At 37.1% G+C, this 22448-nt stretch overlaps 1 pseudogene; it reads left to right on the forward strand.

Moving 5' to 3' along the window:
- The first annotated feature begins 13796 nt into the window (after window positions 1-13796).
- Window positions 13797-22448, forward strand: part of LOC116896072 — a 38994-nt pseudogene continuing 30342 nt past the window's right edge.

The raw sequence follows: 22448 nt of genomic DNA on the forward strand, positions 1-22448 counted from the left end.
GGATGAGAATGCTTGTAGCTAACTATTGGATTGAGCACAAGGACCCCAATGGAGGAGTTACAGAAAGGACTGAAGGAGTTAAAAGGGTTTACAACCCCGTAAGAAGAACAATACCAGATACCACCAGAGATCCTAGGGACTAAACCACCAACCATTGAGTACACATAGTGAGACCCATGGCTCTAGCTGCATGTGTAGCAGAGGATGGTAATTCCCAGCATCAATAGGAGGAAAAGCCCTTGGTGCTGTGAAGACTCATATTCCCAATGTAGGGGAATGCCAGGGCCTTTATATGGGAGTAGGTGGGTGGGAGTGGAAGCATCCTCATAGAAGCAGGGGAAGGGGGACATGTGAGCATGGAAAAGAGGGTAATATTTGAAATGGAAATACATGAAAAATTCAAGGAAAACAAAATAAAATAAATACCCAAGTGGGGTGGGGAACAGATACTAGCTAAGCTGCCTGGAAGAGAGTCACATCAGTCCAACTACCTGATAAACACAGTCTTCAAACTCTATACTGCCTCCAGGTTGTACAGGGCCCTGCAGGTTCCAGCTTTCATGGTTTCCCACAATTATTAGAAGGGACTTCAGTGATGTAGCTGACTGAACCATTTCTGTTTTTGTAAGTAACCTGTTACTCATATTCCTATAGGCAACCTCAGTGAAACTCATGGGTTCATTAAGCAGGATTTTATGGTATTCCTACTTTGGTCTGTCATTAGTTCCCTAACTATGGTAAGTAGAGATTTCTTATTGTATCTCTGTAAATACTGTCAAATAATATCATGTCACAGGGAAATCATAGTGACACTCAAGCAAAAACTGAAGTAGAAACCATAGAGAAATATTGCGTACTGGCTCACTTCCTGGCTTATCCTAATGATGGTGGGCTCGGCATACATTCATCAAATAGAAATCAGGACAATGCCCCGAGGATGAGCTCACAGTTTAGACCACTCTGGAACATTTCTCAAATGAAGGTCACTCATCCCAAGGTCTATGTGTTGGGTCAATCTGACGACACAAACCAACATTTGTCAAGCATAACCACAGAATGAAATAGAATTAGTGATGTTGTTAAGTAGTAACATAAATAGAGTAAACAAATTTTGAGTATTCCTCTTCTCTACTCCTTTAATTGCCTGTGGGATGACTATTGAGAGAGACAGATGATATGAGGATTTTGCCCTTCGTTGCTTCTTCAGCATTGTCTTATGGAAGATTTGAACAATTCAGGAGTATTATCTCTGATAGGCTTCTATAGACACAAATTTATTTTCTATAAAAAGTGAACATTAAACATTTATGTTTCTTCTTGCAGCTTTAATGAGAATCTTAAGGACTTCTAGAATTGAATTACCTGCCCCATGAGTGGGAAAAGACCCTAATAGAAACGGGAAAAGGGATGGGAAAGTGGGCTTGCAGAGTGGAAACTGAGAAATGGGATAATACTTGAAATATAAATAAATAAAATAACCACGAAAAAATTAGCTGCCCTAGTTCTTTGAAATTATGCAGATTTATTAGTTCCAGAATTTCATACTTTTAAACTTTCTGAATGAAAATGCAAAAGGAATATTAACACAATTGTTATTATGAACCTTTCAATTGGTTACCAAAATGCACAGGTATAAATAACTAAATAAGATTATTACTATTGGTAATATTTTCCACACTTGATTCATACTACTATCTATTTGAATCACTAACATATCATGTGCTTTATTTACTCTTTTTTATATTAATATAAATAAGAGGGCTGGCACCCATGTCTTACTAATACCTTTCATCCAGCACTAAGCATTAAATTTGATGCGTGAATATTATCTCATTTATCAAGTGTCATTTTGTGTGTGTGTGTGTGTGTGTGTGTGTGTGTGTGTAGGTGTTTATGTGTGTAGGTGTGTATTATTTTAACAAACCAAGTATTTAAGTAATGTTCAAAGCATAAGGAATGATAGTACCTGGCAGCTAACCAAATCCTCTGATCCCAGGTACTCTGGAAACTTAAGCAGAAAGATTTTAAACTCATGGCTATCCTGGAAAATAGAATAGGAATAATTCAAGATCAAATCGGAAAGTTATTTAGGAAAATCTTGTTTCAAAATTCATAAAAACACAACTCAGTGTTGGTTCGAATATTGAATTAAACCCTATCCTAAACTTAATCTTTCATTATCTAAAAGTATTTACGGTACTCAGAATTATTTCCATATAAAAATTTGTGTTTGACTATGATTAGTCTCCTTCCACATACAGGAAAACCAAGACCTGAGGAGAAGAGAAATATAATGTTAAAATTGCAAAAAGATCACTCTCAGCTTAAAATTATGAAGTTAGGATTTCAATATTCCTTAAATCCAACATTAGGAGAAACAGAAATGGATCAACAAGCAAAAGCTAATCCTGGTGAAAAGCTGTGTTCGTGTGTATCTACAAACCCAGCAATGCAATCCTACAGCAATGTGGAAGACACAGCAGAATTTCTGGGATGTTCTTGGACCAGCTAGCTATGGCAAAGTATGCCTGTACTTGCACACACACATATGCACTTACATACATGTCTGTACACAAATAAGTGAATATTTAAATCAAATACTATATTAGTTTGTGCTAAGTTGACTTATTTCTATAATTATGGTTTCTTTTTACTTTGTGAAAATTTTAATTATAAAAGCTTCAGTGGCAATTCCTGACATGCAACATTTTTTGTAGTTGATTAATCCTTTTTTATTGGATATTTTATGTATGTACATTTCAAATATTATTCTCTTTCCCAGTTCTTCCCACTCCCATTGCCTTTCCCACTATTTCTATGACGATGCTCCCCCTCCACCACCCACTCAACACCCTGGCATTCTCCTACACTGCGGAAACCAGACTTCACAGGACCAAGGGCTCTCCTCCTATTGATGCCAGACAATCCCATCGTCTGCTACATATGCTGCAGGAACACTTTTTTGAATAGAACAAAATATTAGCAATTCCAAAAGAAGGCAGTGATAACCTTTGAGGACCAGGGTTTGTTTTTTACATAATATAACTAGAAAAGAAGAAACTAAACGTATTCTTGTATGGGAACAGGAACTACTTTAAAAGCTCTGTTTCAGCTCCTTAATTTTACTGTGTGTACAAATATGGTTATTAAAATTCCCACAGGATGACAAATGAATGCATATTATTGGTTTGACCACATGTCCTCAAGTATTTCCACTGAAATAGCATTTGTAAACATGACATTTACTTTTGACTTCTGACTGGTGCTATTCATTGATCTCAGTAAGAAGGCTTGCACTCTCTGTATACTGCTAATGCTGTCATCTGCTACAGGGAAGTTCTTTCATTCCTGTCATACCTTTAAAGAAATTAAGAGTTAGAAATCTCAGTGTATGTTATGATTCAGTTTGGACTCCAGTAAACTGGATCAAATTCAATTTGAAAAAGACGTTTTACAACAGAGTACAGAGCACAATTTAACAAAGAGTGATGTCATGAGGATAGTCTTAAAGCATCCTGCTATCAGCAGTGTGTACTCTGCCTCCTACTCACAGTGTTGAGGTTTGAACTCTCAGCTGTTGCAGCTGCCATGCCTTTGTTCAACCATCCTAGATTCTAAATTGTAAAGATCCCTTTTGTTTCCTCAGATGAAGTGAATATTGTTATTAGTCTGTTCCTTAAGTTAAAGTTAAATTTAAAAGTAGGTTTCTTGCTCTTATTGAATATCCTTAAAATCTTTATGATTTAGCTTTTTAGCTATTGAAACATTGTAATAATATTTTAAAATTCATATTGTTATATATAAAATTTAAAAATATTAGGTATTATAAAATATATTATGATAAGCCTATTTATCAATAAAATATTTAATTGTTTAATAGCTTGTGCTACATATGTTGTTTGCAATTTAAAAAATAAAAATTGGAAGACTGAAAATATTGATTTTGAACATAAACCTGTAAGGGAAAAAATACTGGCACTTCTGGCAATTATTTTCAGATTCTTTCCAATATAAAAAATTTGTTGACCTATACAGAGAAAAGACAGAGCCCCATGTGTATCGAGTGCTAACAAGAAATGAGATAGGAAAAAATATAACACAGTGAATTAACTCAAGTAGAAGACAATGTAATTCGAGAGAAGTAGGAAAAAGCATCAGCTGCAGTTTTTGGCGTTTTACACTGTTAGACACGGTGGGTTATTCTTAGACACTGATATGCTGCTTCATTTGATTCTGAAAGGGAAAATAAGAGGGAAGCACTGTCATCCCCAAATCACAAATGAAGACTGAATTTCAGTCAGGTTAACACAGACACTGACTCAAAGTCTGATCTAAGTGAGTCTGAAGCTCATGTTCCAATAATGTGCTTAAGTCCTCAAATAACCATAAAACACCTGAGAGTACATCTTGTGGGAGAGCATTTTCTTAGCGAGTATAAGATCAAGATCCTCAATTTTGTTGTAAGTGTTTAAAGTTTACACTGTTATCCAAATACAGGTTGGAATTGAAGGAAACTCTATGAATGTCTACATACATGTTGTAAATATAAAAACAAGCAGTATACCTTCTAGGAAATTTTAAAATATTTGTATGAAGGGAGGAATATTTTAGTTTATAAAAAACAGTGAGAATTTTATCAGCTAAGTCAATGTTTTAATTTGGCTTTCTGGTATTCTTTGAAAAGATATATTTACAAACTAACTAAGCTTCAATTCTTATTCCAGACCTGCATTTAAATATTGCAAACATCATGTTAAGAATAAATTTGAGCTTAAATTTTGCCTAGCATGAAAGGAAGAGTGTGGATAATTATTAATACCTTTTGTGTTTCAACACAGAAAATCAATATAAACAAAAAGATTTTTTTGATCTATTATAATACATATCAAAACTTGCCAAATTAACTATATACTAATTAGGTATAGGTGTGAAATTCACTTGCTAATCACTCTGATTATTTTGATAAATATTCTGATTACGAACTGCACTTTGCACTATTATTAAATATGTTTTATCTTGTTGGTATAATTCTGAGAAGCTAGTGAACATATCTCTTGAATCTGAACTCAAAACAGGGATTATTGCATAAAGCACATCGAATGGTCTATTCACTTCCAATCACTTCACTTCATTAGGCCTTCGGATAATGTCATTATTTATGAGACTGGGTAGAGGAATAGATCAAGTAAGAAATAAGATTACTGTTAGTAAGTAGTGTTCTTAAACCATAATTATTGATAATAAAACTACCTATTGATAGTAATAACTATCAATAGTAATAACTATTCGTAATAATAAGTAGGATAGAAAATATCAACCTGAGTGATGTAACCCAGTCACAGGAAAACCACACATAGTATGCACTCACTGATAAGTGGATATTAGCCCAAAAGCTCAAATTACCCAAGATACAATCCACAGACCACATGAAGCTCAAGAAGAAGGACCAAAGCATGGATGCTTCAATTGTTCTTAAAAGGGGGAACAAAAATATTCATAGGAGGAGATATGGAGACAAAGTTTGACCTTCACTGAAATGCTGTCTTGTTCTATAGAGTATGCCAGGCTCCATAGCCTGGAAGTTGCTGTAAAGTCTATGCCGGTCCCCACTATTGCAATAGTATTACAATTTCTGACGTATGCTACCATATCTAAATGAAACAAAAATGTAAGTAATTGTACAAAGCTTTGATATAGATCATGATAGGTACTTTGTATATTTAAATTACATCTCAGAGCCAATATAATAAAATATTGGTAATGTGAACTTGATTGCTTTAAAATAATCACACAATTTAATGGATATGAATTCTACTGAATATCTTTAATATGATGACCGAATAGATAAAGGCTTCTATTAGGAAAATGGCATCTGAAATCTGAGTTTTGTTACCTTTGCTACAAAGAGCAGAAAGTAAATTATTGTTTGTTGGTACTTTTATATAGGCAGAAACAATAACGGATTCCAATGCCCTCAGTTTCTGGTTTATAAGCTCTAAATCATATCTCAAAAATCTGAATATTGTGGACTATTTTAATAGATGGCCTAATTTTTTTACAAATGAGAAATTATTTTTGATGACCCTATACTAATCAGTAGAGAATTCAAAATGACTAAGATAATGTGCTTTAACAGAAATGAACCTACTTGAAAAAAAACCTTATAGCTTCCTTTCTTCAAACTAACAATTTTTCCAGTTCATTCAATTATTCTTCAGTCCTATTGACCTAATATGAAGCTGCAGAATCAAATGTATATAAAATTATGAATTTAGTTTGCTATTTGAATATTTCTCTTGTTTTTATAATCAAAATTTTATACCTTTAAGATTTCTGATTCTAATTGTCAGACTTAAGTACGGTAATGTGTGGTTCTGACACAATGGTCTAGCTTCTGTCTCCACCTCAGGGTCTCTTAGGAGATTTAACCTCTGCTTTGAAGTATTTCTTATCTCTAGCTGTCTTCTCTGTTTCTTCTCTCCTCTTTTACTTCCCTGACCTTCCTTCCCCTAGTCCCTCTTTTATTCCATTCTTTCTCATTCCTCCTGGCTGCCTACAGAAAGCAGCACCTTTCTTTATGACACAACAGGACTCTCTGTCTCCTTGCCACAGGCCTGAAAACAATAGCATCAGCTGCTGACCAAAAGCTTCAAAACCAAAACTCAAAATAAATCCTCTGTTTACCTTTTTTTCTCTAAAGTTAACTTGCACATAGAAATATTCATATGCATGTACTTGCATAAACACTCAGAGAGAAGGGAGAGGGAGAGGGAGAAAAATGAAAGGAAAAGTCAGGTCAAGTAAATAAGGAAGAAAAAGAAAACATGAGCAAATATTTGCAAGAGCTATCTGTTCTATTACAACTTTTCTGAAAGTTTAAAATCATATGCACAGAAATTCTTAAGACCCAATTTAGAATTTCAAAAACAACACTTAAACATGTTACTTATTATGACCATAGCCTTATTTTTAAAACTTGTGTAAATACTACCAGCACGTGACCATCTCATTTATTAACGCCTAAAGTACTGGTGTTTCCCTTACACTTAACATAAAAATGAAATACACCAGACTTTGATTTAGAACTCATTTTATTTTTATTGTTCTTAATTTTGCTTAAAATTTTGCCTTTAATCTTGCTTTTTAATTTAAAATATTGACAAAATTTGATGCCTTTTAAAATATACTTATATTCAAATACCCTACTTGAAATATAATTAATAAACAAAATGCTAAGTAAGCTGTGATACTCTCAGTGACAATATTAATTATCTAGAGAACCAATTGAATAGTTTCATCTGTGGACCTTTCAAAATACTTCCCCAACCTTCAGAAAATATATAAATATTAAATATTTTACAGACACCACATTTCTTCTGGAATTTATGGAAATTTATAAAGCGAAAAGTAGAGACAGATAGCAAGGAATAGGAAAATAAAATAACAGAAGAATACCGGAGCAGAGGTGGTAAATTATCATGCAATAATTATTTCATAGGATTGAATAGTTAGCTCGGTTTTCTATACAGGACATCATTTCTCTCTCATTGAATAGGTGTTACATCTAATTACAGAGTTATTAGTTACTGTCAAGGAGGCTGGGAAACTGCTCACCTTTAGAGTTACTATCCTCTTTTGGTTTTTAAGTTGGTTCATAGGCATCAGGGCTAGGGTGGGCTGTTGCTTGCTCCTTTTGAAACCTTTGGGGTATCTTCTGGTACACTGAACACTAGTGCTAAAGAAGGGGATGTGTAGGGTTGTTTGTCCACTTCCACTCCACCACAGGGCATGGCCTCATGGGGAGGCAGAAGCTAGGGGGTTGGCTGCACTTATCCCACACCAACCTGCTTTAGGGAGGCACCCAGGCACTGCTCCTTGGTCGGAAAATCCAGTCTGTAATGTGGGAAAATCCGAGCTGGATCAGGGTCCCAGGGCTTGCAATGAAGCCAGAGCCATGGAGTTCTCAGACTTAGACATCCAAGTGACACTGGAAGTCATAGAAGAGCGGAGAACAGAGTCAAGGGCATGATTGTCCTTAGATTGGCAGGGGCAGGCTTGGTGGCAGTTGTGGCTGGGAGCACAGAGAGGCCTTCTGCTGGAGATTACACTGTGGGTTACACTTCTTCATGGTTCCCAACAGCAGATCTTGGTGAAAAGAGACAGTTCATGATTTTAAACAGTCCATTGTCATGGTGGAAAGTGGATTCATAAAACCATACCACCATTCTCAGGGTAGGCCTGTGATTAATTAGCTTTTGCAGGGAGGAATGTCTGGGAAGTAAAGCTTATTATCTAAGCCCTCTGGGCCTCTAGGTACCTCATTAGCATGGAGAGCTCTGTTTTGGACCTGTGTGACCTCGGACACATTACTTTCATGTGAGAAACATGGTACATGTTCCAAATCAGGAGTCTGGCAGGGAACTGGGAGTCACCTAAGGGTCAAGTGTGTGCCCACTGAGCTCCAGGTCTCCACCTGCTCTACCTTACCAAACTTCCTGGCATGGTTTTACATCCCACAGGGTCATTTATGTCAATTATAGCTCTGAGGTACCTGCACAATTATCTGAATTTCGTGACATCTTCAACAATAAGGGCTTACCTTCTAATTCATTAAACTAACATAGACTTTAGCAAGTCTGTAAACATCTGTCCTTTTACTTACAGATAAATGTAATCTTCACCTTTTATCGGAGCATCTTCTCTCTGCTCAGATAGAGACGATTACATAAAACCACAATTAATTAATATTCAGAGTGGTGGAGCCCATTCTCAATGGATACATCTACAAAGCACTCCAGAACCTAACACCCAGGAAACATTGTGGAAGGAAGGACAGGAATAAAAATTGTAAAAGCCATGGATCAGGGAGTTTGCTGTAAAATTATGTCTCCTAGTACTATCAGAAGAAATGCCCACCCAGTATTAACAAACATGACCACCAAGAAATGGACTGAACAAGGATGACACACATGCCAAGCTGAATAGGAAAAAAGCCCTGAAGCCCCAAGCCTACAGTCAGAACTGTAAGCAATTAGGCAAAGCTGAAAAAAGGAGAGGTGCTTTCCCAGGTAGGAAATAACAATTGGTACTTAATGGCCAGCCCTGAAAACATACATAAGTGGGGGTAGGTGAGCAGATGAGGCAATACCCTCTCAGATGTGCAGAAGGAAAGAAGATAGGTGAAGAACTCAGGGAGGGGGAATCTGAGAAGGGGCAACTTTTTAAAAGTCAATAAATTATTTTTAAAAGTTTTATTGGTTACATTTACATTTCAAATGTTATCCCCCTTCCCAGTTTGCCCCCTGAAAACTCCATATCCCAATCCCCCCTGCTTCTATAAGGGTATTCCCCCACTCACCCACTGCCACCTCACCACCCTAGCTAGCATTCTCCTAGGCTCAGGCATCAAGCCTTCTCAGGACCAAGGGCCTTTCCTCCCATTGATGTCCAACAAGGCCATCCATCCTCTGCTACATATGCAACTGGAACCATGGGTCCCTCCATGTGTATACTTTGGTTAGTGGTTTAGTCCCTGAAAGCTCTGGGGGTGGGACTGGTTGGATTATATGGTTGTTTTTCCTATGGGGTTGCAAAACTCTTCAGCTCTTTCAGTCCTTTCCCTATAATTTATTAAAAATTTAAAAAGATAAAATTATGTGAACTTAGGCTATATTTAGGAACATACATTTCTATATAAATAAGTATATAATTAGTTTAAAAAAGCAAGAAGGTCATGAATGGAAGGTTTTAAAGGAAAAATGGGAAAGGAAGTATAAAGAGAATATCTTGTGTACTGTATGGATGCATCATCTGTCAGTTAGAAAACCTATGGCCTATAGAAAAGGATATAATAAAAGGTGGAAAATCTGGAAGACAGAAAAACTACTTGGATAGAACCAGGCATGGAAAATTTGCATAGAAAGATGGGTGAGATGGGCACAGGTAATCAGCCATGTGGTAGAATGTAGATTAGAATAAATGGGTTATTGTAAATTATGATCTAGTTTAGAAGAACCTAAGTACATGGCCAAGGTATTTGGAAACATATTTTTAGTCTGAATCTTATTTTGGTGAGAAAGAATCAGGCCTAACTTCTACAAGGAATATGCATTAGTAATTAAATTATAATACTTAAAACAAGGAAGCAGAATGAAAAGAATGTAAGATCCCATAAAGAAAATTTGTCTTTTCATTTACTTCTGCAACTAAGAATACCATAAATCACAGAGAGGCAATTCAAGTGACGTGCTTGGAGACTATCTTATATTGCAAGATGCTTTTTTCCTGCAAATTGTCATAATATGGCTATCTGGAATTGGCACCAACTTACAAGAGAAAAATAGTTTTCTCCAATCGAATTTTACTTGGTATCTTTGTTGTACAACATTGGTATATAACACTTAAAAATAATCTCCATGTTCAATAGTAGAAGGAACAACAAGAAAACAAACTCAAGGGTGTTTTTCTAGACATTCAAAATTGTATTGTGTTGTTCGGAGTTTTGTTTTTTGTTTTTTTTTTTCCTTTGCTTACTTGTTCTTTGTGTATACCATGGTTTTCACATTTATGTTTTTATGGTGTACATGTGCCTGCTCATGCCCGAGTGCTTGTGTTTGCTTGCAAATCTTTCTTCTGTTTTTTTTTTTCTTTATTTAAAAAAAATAGCTGTTTCTTATATTGTGGCCTGTTTTAGAAACAGAAATGGTGTTGAATTGGATGGGTAGGGAGATAGAAGAATTTGGGAGAAATTACAGAGAGGCAATTGTGATTAGACTATATTGTATAAAAAACAATTTTTGGAACCTTGCTTATCCCAGCCCATAGTTCCCTGCTCCCAAACCCCGTGGGACAGAGAGCTCATCACCCAGACATGTGGGCACTACAGAGACTGCAGGGCAGAAGAGACAACCACTTCTGCCCACCTTTGCCCAGATCCCTGGCCCAAGAGGAAACTGTATAGGACTTCTGGGAATAGGAAGATAGGGGCACTCAAGCAGCAGGAGCCCTGCAGTCCAGACAATGCCTGGATCTGAAGGGACCCAGACAAAGAGCTCACTACACCCAAATCCCGTGGAAGGGAGAGCTAGACCTTCAGAGGAGTAGATACGCCTGGTAAACCAGAGGAGACCCCTCTCTGCCAGCATGTATGACTCTAAAGGAAAATGCCTAGCACCATCTGGGCCCACTGTGCACAGGGACCCCGGAGAAGGAAGGGCAGGCCCTTCTGGTTGTTGCTCTCACAGAGAGCTGAAACCCAGCACCGAGGAGCAACTCCAGGCCCGAGACCAGAAGTAAGACAAAATTTTCTGCTCCAAGTGACCTGCCTGGTGGACTCAGGACACACAAAAGCAAAATTCCTCTGGGACTGGACACTTCCAGTTTCTAGCTGGACCTGAACCTTGCTGATCCTGGCCCACAGTTCCCTGCTCCCAACCCTGTGGGAGGGAGAGTTAGACCTTCAGAGGGGGAGACACGCCTGGGAAACCAGAGGAGACTAACCTCTGCCCACATTTCTGATTCTAGAGGAAAACACCTAGCACCATCAGGGCCCCCTGAACACAGGGACCCAGAAGTAGGAGCAGACGCTTCTGGTTGCTACACTCATGGAGAACTGAAACCCAGTCCTGAGGAGTGACTTCAGGCCCAAGACGAGATGTAAGACGAACTTTTCTGCTTCAAGTATCCTTCTTGGTGGACTCAGGACACAGGCCCACAGGAACAGCTGAAAACCAGTAGACAGGAATGACTACATGCCTGAAAGTAGAACACTCTGTTCCCATAACTGGCTGAAAGAAAAGAGGAAAACAGGTCTACATCACTCCTGACACACATGCCTATAGGACGGTAAAGCCACTGCCAGAAATAGCAGAACAAGTAACACGACAGACAACCTGATGGCAAGAGGCAAGCACAAGAACCCAAGAAACAGAAACCAAGACTACATGGCATCATCAGAGCCCAATTCTCCCACCAAAGCAAACACTGAATATCTACACACACCAGAAAAGCAAGATATAAATTTAAAATCACATTTGAACATGATGATGAAGAACTTTAAGAAAGACATAAAGAACTCCCTTGGAGAAATGCAGGAAAACACAAATAAACAAGTAGAAGCCTATAGAGAAGAATCACAAAAATCCCTGAAAGAATTACAAGAAAACACAATCAAACAGGGGAAGGAATTAAAAATGGAAATAGAAGCAATAATGAAAGCACAAAGGGAGACAACCCTGGATATATAAAACCAAAGGAAGAGACAAGGAGCTGTGGATAAAAGCATCACCAACAGAATACAAGAGATAGAAGAGAGAATCTCAAGAGCAGAAGATTCCATAGAAATCATTGACACAACTATCAAGGATAAGTTAAAACGGAAAAAACTACTGGCCCAAAAAATACAGGAAATGCAGGACTCAATGAGGAGATCAATAGGTATAGAAGAGAGTGAAGACTCCCAGGTCAAAGGACCAGTAAATATCTTCAACAAAGTCATAAAAGAAAACCTCCCTAACCTAAAGAAAGAGATGCCCATAAACATACAAGAAACCTACAGAACTCCAAATAAATTAGACCAGAAAAGAAACTCCTCCTGTCACATAATAGTCAAAACACCAAATGCACAAAAAAGAAAAAAAAAGAAAAAAAGAAAGAATATTAAAAGTAGTAAGGAGAAAAATGTCAAGTAACATATAAAGGCAGACCTATCAAAATCACACCAGACTTTTTGCCAGAGACTATGACAGCCAGAAGATCCTGGACAAATGTCATACAGACCCAAAGAGAACACAAATGCCAGCCCAGGTTACTGTATCCAGCAAAACCCTCAATTAACATAGATGAAGAAACCAAGAAATTCCATGACGAAACCAAATTTACACAATATCTTTCTACAAATCCAGCCAAACAAAAGACAATAAAGGGTAAAGCACAATACAAGGAGGCAAGCAACACCCTAGAAAAAGCAAGAAACTAATCATTTTGCAACAAAACAAAGAGAAGACAAGCACACAAACATAATCACAAATCCAAATATGAATATAACAGGAAGCAACAATCACTATTCCTTAATATCTCTCAACATCAATGGACTCAATTCCCCAATGAGAAGACACAGATTAACAAATTGGATAAGTAATGAGGACCCAGGATTTTGTTGTCCACAGGAAACACACCTCAGAGTCAAAGACAGACACTACCTCAGAGTAAAGGCTGGAAAACAACTTTCCAAGCAAATGGTCTGAAGAAACAAGCTGGAGTAGCCATTCTCATATCAAATAAAATGGAGTTTCAACCAAAAGTCATCAAAAAAGATAAGGAAGGACAGATCATATTCTTCAAAGGAAAAATCCACCAAGATGAACTCTCAATAACAAATATCTATGCTCCAAATACAAGGACACCTATATACGTAAAAGAAATTTTACTAAAGCTCAAAGCACATACTGCACCTCACACAATAATAGTAGGAGATTTCAGCATCCCACTCTCATCAATGGACAGATCATGGAAACAGAAATAAAACAGAGACATAGACAGACTAACAGAAGTCATGAACCAAATGGACTTAGCAGATAGTTATAGAACATTCTATCCTAAAATAAAAGGATATACCTTCTTATCACCACCTTGTCACGCCCACCTCGGCCAGCAAGGAAAACACAACACGGTTGGATTCTTCTCAACAGCCTTTACTGCAGGACACATTCATTGTTGACACAGGGACCTCAAGCGGCAAAAGCGCTCACCTTATATACACAACAGTATGCTAATAATCCTTCACGGATTGGCGGGGCATGGGTCACCCCACTATCACCCCACTGTCATTCCACTATCACCCCACTTCTTGTCCTCCAGCGATTGGCGGAGAACGAATCACCTCACCAGCATGGTACCGCCCCCTCATTAGCATATTACCGAAAACTGACACCAGGTGCAAAACCTGCGCATGCGCAGCACTATTGTTCACCACAGGAGGGCACCGGATCATACAGCTGCCCTGACGAGGGGACAAGCCTGCCCATGCTCGGTAAGTTGTTTACATTCAGACAGGGCTGGCTGTCAGCGCCATCTTTGTTTTGCCGCGGCGCTCCCTACACCTCCTCATGGTAGTTTCTCCAACAATGACCATATAATCAGGCACAAAGCATGCCTCAACAGATACAGAAAAATAGAAATAAATACATGTGTCCTATCAGACCACCACGGCCTAAAGCTGGTCTTCAATAACAATAAGGAAAGAACATGCACATATACATGGAAGTTGAACATTGCTCTACTCAATGATAATCTGGTCAAGGAAGAAATAAAGAAATAAAAGACTTCTTAGAATTTAATGAAAATGAAGGTACAACATACCCAAACTTATGGGACACAATGAAAGCTGTGCTAAGAGGAAAACTCAAAGCTCTGAGTGCCTGCAGAAAGAAACAGGAGAGAGCATATATCAGCAGCTTGACAGCACACCTAAAAGGTCTAGATCAAAAAGATGCAAATACACTCAGGAGGAGTAGAAGGCAGGAAATAATCAAACTCAGAGCTGAAATCAACCAAGTAGAAACAAAAAGGACTATACAAAGAATCAACAGAACCAAAAGTTGGTTCTTTGAGCAAATCAACAAGATAGATAAACCCTTAGCCAGACTAACCAGAGGACACAGAGAGTCTGCCCAAATTAACAAAATCAGAAATGAAAAGGGAGATATAACAACAGACTCAGAGGAAATTCAAAAAATTATCAGATCCTACTACCAAAGCCTATATTCAACAAAACGTGAAAATCTGGAGGAAATGGACAATTTCCTAGACAGATACCAGGTACCAAAGTTAAATGAGGAACACATAAACCATTTAAACAACCCCATAACTCCTAACAAAATAAAAGAAGTCATTAAAAGTCTCTCAACCAAAAGGAGACCAGGTCCAGATGGGTTCAATTGAGAATTCTATCAGCCCTTCATAGAAGAACTCATACCAGTACTATCCAAACTATTCCACAAAACTGAAACAGACGGAGCACTACTGAATTCCTTCCATGAAGCCACAATTACTCTTATACCTAAAACACAAAGATCCAACAAAGAAAGGGAAATTCAGACCAATTTTCCTTATGAATATCAATACAAAAATACTCAATAAAATTCTTGCAAAACAAATCCAAGAACAGATCAAAACAATCATTCATCATGATCAAGTAAGCTTTAGTCCAGGGATACAGGATTGGTTTAATATATGGAAAACCAACAACGTAACCCACTATATTAAAAAACTGAAAGATAAAAACCACATGATCATTTTATTAATCTTCAGAAATCATTTGGCATAATTCAACATCCCTTCATGATAAAAGTCCTGGAAATAACAGGAATTCAAGGCCCATACCTAAACACAGTAAAAGCCATATACAGCAAACCAGTAACTAAAATTAAATTAAATGGAAAGAAATGTGAAGCAATCTCACTAAAATCAGGGACTAGACAAGACTGCCCACTCTCTCCCTACTTATTCAGTATAGTTCTTGAAGTCCTAGCCAGAGCAATCAGACAACAAAAGGAGATCAAAGGGATACAGATTGGAAAAGAAGAAGTCAAAATATCACTATTTGCAGATGATATGCTAGTATATTTAAGTGATCCCAAAAGTTCCACCAGAGAACTACTAAAGCTGATAAACACCTTCAGCAAAGTGGCTGGGTACAAAATTAACTCAAATAAATCAGTAGCCTTCCTCTACACAAAAGAGATACAAGCTGAGAAAGAAATTAGGGAAACGACACCCTTCATAATACTCCCAAATAATATAGAATATCTCGGTGTGACTTCAACCAAGCAAGTGAACGATTTGTATGATAAGGACTTCAAGTCTGTGAAGAAAGGAATTGAAGAAGATCTCAGAAGATGGAGAGATCTCGCATGTTCATGGATTGGCAGGATTAATATAGTAAAAATGGCCACATTACCAAAAGTGACCTAGAGATTCAATGAAAGCCCCATCAAAATTCCAATCTAATTCTTCATAGAGTTAGACAGAACAATTCACAAATTCATCTGGAATAACAAAAAAACCCAGGATAGCTAAAACTATCCTCAACAATGAAAGGACTTCCACAGGAATCACTATCCCTGAACTCAATCAGCATTTCAGAACAATAGTATAAAAACTGTATGATACTGGTACAGAGACAGGCAGATAGACCAGTGCAACAGAATTGAAGACCCAGAAATGAACCCATACACTTATGGCCACTTGATTTTTGACAAAGGAGCCAAAACCATCCAAAGAGGGGAAAAAAGCATTTTCAGCAGATGGTACTGATTCAACTGGAGGTCAGCATACAGAAGAATGTAGATGGATCCATTCTTATCTCCCTGTACAAAGTTTAAGTCCAAGTGGATCAAGGACCTCCACATCAAACCAGATACATTCAAACTAATAGAAGAAAAAGTGGGGTAGAATCTCAAACACATCTGAAATGAAGAAAATTTCCTGAAAAAAACACCAAGGACTTACACTCTAAGATCAAGAATCGACAAATGGGATCTCATGAAACTACAAAGCTTCTGTAAGGCAAAGGATACTGTTGTTAGAACAAAATGGCAAACAACAGATTGGGAAAAGATATTTACCAATCCTACACTGATAGAGGGCTTATATCCAAAATATACAAAGAACTCAAAAAGTAGACTGCAGGGACACTAATATCCCTATTAAAAAGTGTGGTTCAATTAAACTAAATAGAGAGAAAATTGAAGCAATCCCACTAAAATCAGGGACTAGACAAGGCTGCCCACTCTCTCCCTACTTATTCAATATAGTTCTTGAAGTTCTAGCCAGAGCAATCTGACAACAAAAGGAGGTCAAGGGGATACAGATCGGAAAAGAAGAAGTCAAAATATCACTATTTGCAGATGATATGATAGTATATTTAAGTGATCCCAAAAGTTCCACCAGAGAACTACTAAAGCTGATAAACAACTTCAGCAAAGTGGCTGGGTATAAAATTAACTCAAATAAATCCGTAGCCTTCCTCTACAAAAAAGAGAAACAAGCCGAGAAAGAAATTAGGGAAACGACACCCTTCATAATAGACCCAAATAATATAAAGTACCTCGGTGTGACTTTAACCAAGCAAGTAAAAGATGTGTACAATAAGAACTTCAAGACTCTGAAGAAAGAAATTGAAGAAGACCTCAGAAGATGGAAAGATCTCCCATGCTCATGGATTGGCAGGATTAATATAGTAAAAATGGCCATTTTACCAAAAGTGATCTACAGATTCAATACAATCCCCATCAAAATACCAATCGAATTCTTCAAAGAGTTAGACAGAACAATTTGCAAATTCATCTGGAATAACAAAAAACCCAGGATAGCTAAAACTATCCTCAACAATAAAAGGACTTCAGGGGGAATCACTTGTAATACTCAAGCAGTATTACAGAGCAATAGTGATAAAAACTGCATGGTATTGGTACAGAGACAGACAGATAGACCAATGGAACAGAATTGAAGGCCCAGAAATGAACCCACACACCTATGGGCACTTGATCTTTGACAAAGGAGCCAAAGCCATCCAATGGAAAAAAGATAGCATTTTCAGCAAATGGTGCTGGTTCAACTGGAGGTCAACATGTAGAAGAATGCAGATCGATCCATGGTTATCACCCTGTACAAAGCTTAAGTCCAAGTGGATCAAGGACCTCCACATTAAACCAGACACACTCAAACTAATAGAAGAAAAACTAGGGAAGAATCTGGAACACATGAGCTAAACAAAGAATTCACAGCTGAGGAATGCTGAATGGCTGAGAAACACCTAAAGAAATGTTCAACATCTTTAGTAATAAGGGAAATGCAAATCAAATAGCCCTGAGATTTCACTTCACACCAGTGAGAATGGCTAAGATCAAAAACTCAGGTGACAGCAAATGCTGGCGAGGGTGTGGAGAAAGAAGAATATTCCTCCATTGTTTGTGGGATTGCAGACTGGTACAACCATTCTGGAAATCATTCTGGAGGTTTCTCAGAAAATTCGACATTGAACTACATGAGGACCCAGTTGTACCATTCTTGGGCATATACCCAAATATGCCCAACATATAACAAAGACTCATGCTCAACTATGTTCATAGCAGCCTTTTTTATAGTAGCCAGAAGCTGGAAAGAACCCAGATGCCCTTCAACAGAGGAATGGATACAGAAATGTGGTACATCTACACAATGGAATATTACTCAGCTATCAAAAACAATGCCTTTATGAAATTCATAGACAAATGTTTGGAACTAGAAAATATCATCCTGAGTGAGGTAACCCAATCATAGAAAAACACACATGGTATGCACTCATTGATAAGTGGCTATTAGCTCAAATGCTTGAATTACCCTAGATGCCTAGAACACATGAAACTCAAGAATGTTGAACAAAATGCGAATGCTTCACTCCTTCATTAAATGGGGAACAAGAATACCCTTTGCAGGGAATAGAGAGTCAAAGATTAAAACAGACACAGAAGGAACACCCATTCAGAGCCTGCCCCACATGTGGCCCATACATATACAGCCACCCAATTAGATAAGATGGATGAAGCAAAGAAGTGCAGGCTGACAGGAGCTGGATGTAGATCTCTCCTGAGAGACAAAGCCAGAATACAGCAAATACAGAGGTGAATGCCAGCAGCAATCCACTGAACTGAGAATGGGACCCCGGTGAAGGAATCAGAGAAAGGACTGGAAGAGCTTGTAAGGGCTTGAGAGCCCACATGAACAACAATGCCAACCAACCAGAACTTCCAGGGACTAAGCCACTAACCAAAGACCCTGGACTCTGACCTCATAGGTAGCAGTGAATATCCTAGTAAGAGCACCAGTGGAAGGGGAAGCCCTTGGTCCTGCCAAGACTGAACCCCCAGTGAACATGATTGTTGGGGGGAGGGTGCTAATGGGGGGAGGATGGGGAGAGGCAGCCTGTATAGAAGGGGAGGGGGAGGGGTTAGAGGGATGTTGGCCCAGAAACCGGGAAGGGGAATAACAATCAAAATGTAAAGAAGAAATGCTCAAGTTAATAAAGGTTGAAAAAAAAAAGAAGAGTAGGAGATGAATGAGAATGATTTGGGGAGAAGTGAAGTTGATGTAGAATATGACGAATATACATTGCAAACATTCATGAAATTTGCAAAGAATTGATAAACTATTTGAAATATTATATTTTATTTAAAATGTATACTTCATTTAAGCTTGTATTGTTATTGTTATTATTATTATTATTATTATTTCAACAAACATAAGATAAAAGAAATAATTAGTTTTAAGATGAATACACCACCTAGTAAATGAAAAATTATATATGATTTCAATAATAAATTTATTTGTGCATCTAGTTTGCTGATTTTTTTTGAGTACACATTGTTTTTCCTCTTCCATAGAAGTTATTTCTTCTATACTCAGCATTCCTTACACGCCTATAGTTTTTTTGTGTAGCGTTGAGAATTGTGGACTTTCCCATGTCCATTGTGACATGTCTACTGCTGCTGTCCCTGTTCTGCTCAATGGTCATTCCTATAAACATAAATATGACACATTATAATAACTGGGAAATTTTTATTTAGTAATATTAGTCTTTTGTCTGTGTGTAACAACAATTAATAAAATGAAGAGATCATAAATTTGAGAAAAATATATACGTATCTAGGAATGTTTAGAGAGCAAAAAGAAAAGAAAAAATGATGAAATTGTGTTTAATTTCAAAATAAAAATTATGATAAGGAAATAAATAACATATAAAATTATATAGGTTAAGAATGTTATCATATATTAGTTTGAGAATGCTAGTGTTCACCTTTAATCCTAGTACTCAGGAGGCAGAAACAGGCAGATTTCTCTGAGTTTGAAGCCTTCCTGGTACACATAGTGAGGTCTAGGGCAGCTAAAATGATGTAGTCAAACCCCATTCTTAAAGAAAAATGAAAATTTAAAAAGGTATACTAAATAGATGAAACTATGAATTATACTGCTCTATTACTCAGTCATTGGTAAGTAGACATCTTTAAAGCCTAGCAATCCTGAACTGACTCAGCTATGTTTAGTGAATATTTTCCTCTCAAACAAGAGCTTCAGTGTTTCAATACCATCTATGCTAAGACCATTTATACCTTCATACAAAGTAGGTTCCCAGTGATATGATTTGACTCTAGCTAGCAATTATGGAATGTAGCAATTTTAAGTATAATAGCTAAAAGTGTTTGTGCATACAAAGAATATGATTCTAAAAATATGACCAAAGAATCTACAAAATCCAGTTGTTAGAACCTTCTCTCTTTCAGTGGGCCCATAATATATTCATATTTATATATTATATAAACATTTCTAATATGTATTAGAAAGATAATACATAAAGAAATGTTTATACAATAGATTAAGATCACTGTTCCCCTCCTCAAAAAATTACCATAACCTCCTGATATCTATGCCCACCCAATTCCACATACTTTGTTTCATTCTCTCTTTCTTTAGAAAACAGACAAAGCAGAACTAAATAAAAGTTTTAGAAAACACAAAGAAATAGCACAAAAATCACACGCTTAGATCAACACTCATAAAGCATGAACTGAGAAACTGTAATATACCAGCAGAAGGCCAGTAAGTCTAAAACATCCAAACAAAGTCACATGAGGCAAAAGTGTACAAAAACACGATTAAGGTGATTTTTTTTTATTGACCATCTCTTGCTGGGTATGGGGTCTGTCCTTAAGTGAGACTTCACTGTGGAAAACTAACATTTCTTTTTTAAGTGGATGTCGATTATAAGTAGCTAACTAGTCAGGACTGATATCTCTTGTATACTTCCTCTTCTCAGAGCTGGGACTCCATCCTGCTAGACCTTTTGATGGCCATGCATGTGCATACTACCACACTATCACGAACTTTTACATCCAGAACTTAGTTACAGTCCACCATGCCTTTGTCATTAAAATGCAGCCTGAGTAATTTGTTTCATAGTAACTTGTGGGAATACAGTAATGCTATGAAATCTCTCTCAATTGTTCGTTTACCTCTGCTAATCATGAGTAAGTGCATCTAAACTTACAGTGTTTATGATTTACATTAGGTCACAAAATCCAGACAATTAACATTATTGTTCTATTCTCTCTGTCAATTGCTTTTTCACAACCACATAACTAAATGTTTCTTTTTCTAAACTACACAATAGTATGGAATTCTTGCAAAATGTCTTGTAAAGGATGAGGGGATAGTAAAGGATGCTTTAATAGGGGAGGAGAATGGGGGAGAATGCATAAGAAAGGGGAAAAAGTGTAATAAATAATATTTTCAAAAGAAATGGAAATAATTATTTTATATTTACCTGAAATTTTATTTGAGACATAAAAAATTGTGTGTGTGTGTTTATGTGTGTGTGTGTGTCTTTTAAATGAAATTCCACCACTTACTGTGATAGTCCTCCCTATAACAAAGAGGACACAAAACAATATAATCTGTGGCTATTGCTTTTGGTTTTCTTCCAAAAGTTGATAGTAAGCCTCTGTTGCAGAAGACACCACGTATTTTGAATATAGGACTCAGACCATTCAATCTTTACCTAAAAACTTAAAGACTAGTTTTTATAGAATCTAACGGTGATATGTAGAATGCCTAAGATAGGAAAACAATCAATAGTCAGCTATTAAAGCTATAAACCACAGCAATGACCTCCATGACAAGGTATCTCTAAATGTTTAATAGTAGCACTTATAATTTGATAGTTACCAATATCTTTCTTGTTGGAGTCAATGTCCCTTGAAATGAAGGTAAAGGGAAATTATGTGTGTGGTAAAGCTGGCCAATTACACTTGGCTACTGAAGTCATGGATTTTAGAGGCAAAGCTAATACCACAACTTTCTGAAACCAATGTAATCCCTAAGTTCATTCTAAATGCTTATTCCATGGCTAAAGAAAAGTGCAGCTCTCAGCCCTCATCAAAGAAGCTTTACAACAGAAGACTATTATAGACAACCACAACTAATCAAAATGTAAAGAACAACTGACATTTGGGTATCTAACCCCAAATTATACTTCAAAACACAACTCTCTTACCTAAGGTTCTGGCATTACATATGAGGATTCAGAAAGATTATAAGAGTTAGGTGTCCAGGAACTCTGCTGTGATACTGTGCCTTCTAGCTTTGAGAGGGAAGCTATGTCCATTAAAATTCAAGAACATAGCTACCTAAACAAGACCTGAATTATGAGAAGACCAGTTAACATCTCAGTGTCTGTGGATAGATTCTTAATGGTCCCATCCCTAAACGAAAAGCTACAAGCTGAGAGAGGGAGAGTTAATCATGCCCAAAGATGAATTCCTAATTGGTTATCTAACACCAAGTTGTCAGCCCTAAAATGAAGAGACTCAACAGTTTGTATTTATATGTTTATTCATCTAATATGTAATAACAAT

This window comes from Rattus rattus, chromosome 3 (assembly GCF_011064425.1).
Source record: "Rattus rattus isolate New Zealand chromosome 3, Rrattus_CSIRO_v1, whole genome shotgun sequence".
Classification (NCBI taxonomy): Eukaryota; Metazoa; Chordata; class Mammalia; order Rodentia; family Muridae; genus Rattus; species Rattus rattus.